The sequence below is a fragment of the Eubalaena glacialis genome, chromosome 13 (assembly GCF_028564815.1).
Source record: "Eubalaena glacialis isolate mEubGla1 chromosome 13, mEubGla1.1.hap2.+ XY, whole genome shotgun sequence".
Lineage (NCBI taxonomy): Eukaryota > Metazoa > Chordata > Mammalia > Artiodactyla > Balaenidae > Eubalaena > Eubalaena glacialis.
The window spans coordinates 1,696,694-1,699,707 of record NC_083728.1 but is presented as its reverse complement, the minus strand read 5'-3'; positions in this window follow the sequence as shown (position 1 = coordinate 1,699,707).

Genomic DNA, 3,014 nt, shown 5'->3' with positions numbered 1-3,014 from the left:
TGTTCCTGCCCCGTGTGTTTTATTTCTACAAATCTGCAAAGTTCGGCAGTTTTGCAAATCCTCCAAGTGGGCTTTTGTGAGTTTGTTTCTCCGTGGGCTGCCCGGGATGAGCACTCGCTTGGCTGGGTTCCCCCGGTGGGCGACCCCCCACCCCTCGAAATGACCCCTCCGCAGTTGTGACCCAAGAGTCTCCTCCCTTCAGGGCCCAGCGCCCAGGTTGGCGGGGGTGGGGGGCTGGGTCCTCAGCCAGTGTCCCACTTCCCGCCACTGTCATGGAGTGCTGGGACTCGGTCAGGGTGGCCAGCGCTGCGGTCAGCATGCATGTGCGGGAACATGTGTATGCACGCAGGTGAGACCCGGCACAGGGTTACTCTTTCCCTAAATGTCCAAATGTGACAGAGCCGTGACCAGGCTGGGCCGTGACCCTGTCTGCTTCATCTCCTGAGGGCTGGAGGATAGCGATTGCGGTTCTTGGAAGAAGCAGAAGAGAAGGAATCTGGCTCGTGGCTGCTATCAGAAGGTGGCTCCCCCGTTCTGGGGCCTCATCGCACAGGGCGCGTCAGGCACCTCTGCCTCCCACTCTGGGAGGGTCTGTGAAGTCCCCGGAGTCCAGGGGTGTGGACGGAATGGGCTGCTTAATTGGATCTGGGTGGGGGTCCCCCAGCACCAGCTCTGGCTGTGAGCTCCGAGCCGGCCCCCAGCCCCGCGCCTCCCAGATGGGTACCAGGGAGCCTAGAGGATCCGCAGTTGTGGCCGCAGGCACCGGGGGCAGCACAGACGCGTCCTGGGCACAGGAATCCAGGCCCACCGGCCCACCTGCCCACGTGGACCCCAGTCCCTTCCCCAGCCAGCGTCCCCTGCCCCGCAAATGCAGGCCGAAACAAAATGGGGGTCTCTCCCTTCCACTCCCCTGGGAGATGTTTCTGAGACGTGAGCTGGACACCAATCCTTCCTCAAATCCTGACCCTCTATTTGCTGGGAACTGGGCAGGGCCTGGGTTTAAGCAAGGAACAAACAGGCTCGCGGCCTTACAGACGACACCCGAGCATTAACTGAGCATCTGCCCCACGCACTTGCCCCGCACCAGGCCCGAGAGCCCCACCAGCCAGGCCTGGGATGCACCCCCTCGTGGGGCGGGACCCCAGGCACTGGGCAGAGCCAATGCTTCTGGATTCCTTTACTCCTGTCTTTGCCCTGGAAGGGGTGTGTCTGTGGCGTGTGCACCCACTGAGCTGGGTGGGAACTTACTAAAAATGACATTTAAGAAAAAACAGCTTTAGTGAAATATAAATGACGTGCGTGTAATTCACCCATTTGAGGTGAACAGCTTAGTGGGCAGGTTGGGATGTTTCAAAGAGCACACAAAACAGCCCCCCCTTGTTGACAGCGCACATCAATGTTTAAGTGACACAAACAAGCAGAATTTGAAATGAAAGGCAGAGAAACCCCCAAGAATCGGAATCAGATATTAAAGCATCAGAACATCAAACACGCCCAGGGAGCTCTGGGCTCTCACTCGAGTCCCGTAGTAATTAAGCATCACATGTCAGGCTGGTGGGCTGGGGAGCAGGGATGAGGGGGGAGATGCAGCCTGGGGGATGGGCAGGGGAGGGAGATGCAGCCTGGGGGATGGGCGGGGTGGGAGATGCAACCTGGGGGATGGGCGGGGGGGGGGGAGATGCAGCCTGGGGGATGGGCGGGGAGGGGAAGATGCAGCCTGGGGGATGGGTGGGGGGGAGGGGCACAGGCAGACAGGGAGCCAGGCCCTTGGAGCGGCAGAGTCTCTGGGAACAAAGATTCGGCTCTCCGCGGGGACCTCTCTGAAGGGGAGACCACTGCCCGAGACAGAAGCCCAGCTGGGAGGCTTTCCAAGCCCACCTCCTCCTGTGGGCCAGGGCCAGGAGGAGGAAGTGAACATCGAGGAGGAACAGGCGGATTTTCAGGGTGGAAGGAGGATCCACATCTCCAGCGCCTCCACCTGGAGCGAAAACCAGTAGCCAGAGGATCCTTTTACAACAAAGGCAGGCCACACACTCCCTCCAAGACGGGGGCGCTGAGGTCCAGGCCCCACCCTCCGGCCACACCCGACTCCTGGTCCTCGTCAGACAGGCTCCTTGCAGCTCCACACACGCGCCAGGCCCGTTGCTGCCCCAGCACCTTTGCACGGGCAGCTCCACCTTCCCAGACATCCCCACGGCTCCCCCTCAGTCTTGGATCAAACGTCTCCTTCGCCATGAGGCCCAACCTGATGGCCTCGGGGAAATGGCAGCCCACACCCCGCGCTGGCACCCCTGCTCCCCGACCATAACTGTTTCCAAGGTGCCCGACACCTTCTAACCACGGTGTCATCAGTATCTGTGCCGTCTGTTGCCGGGATGTGAGTGTCCTAAAGACTGGGATCTCGTTTGCTCCCCTGCAGCAGTGCCTGCATACAGCCGGGGCTCAGCAGTGTTCGTAGGACAATGAGTGGGACCCAGGAGGCAGTGGCTATCGCTGCCCGATGGCCAGGACTCTGGAGAAGCAGCTGCAGGGGGACAGGCCGGCATTGGTGGCTCTCCCAATGGGGCGGCGGCACCGCACACCCCACCGGCCGGCCAGCTGGCCTGAGTCCCGCCCGTGCAGGAGGTAGATGTGGCAGCTCCCCAGGAGGGATACGGCACAAATATCAGATGCCAGTTCCTGAAATGCCACCAGAGGAAGAAGCAAGACTCCTTGAAAAGGTGGAAATCACCCGATGTCCTTCCACAGGGAACTGTGGGGGAGTCATCGCTACAACAGTTGAACCTACAAGGTACAGGTGTGAATTGACCCAGAAATTAGCCCAGATACAAGTGAGCAAATTGCAGGTTGGGGTGCGTTCTCATCCTGGGGTCGAGCACCAGGAGAACCAGAAATACCCGGATGCAGCCCCTCCCCCTCCCCCTCCCCCTCCCCCTCCCCCTCCCCCTCCCCCTCCCCCTCCCCCAGAGATGCCTCCACCGGAGCAGCCAGGTTAGGCCTGGGGGCGCCTGGGG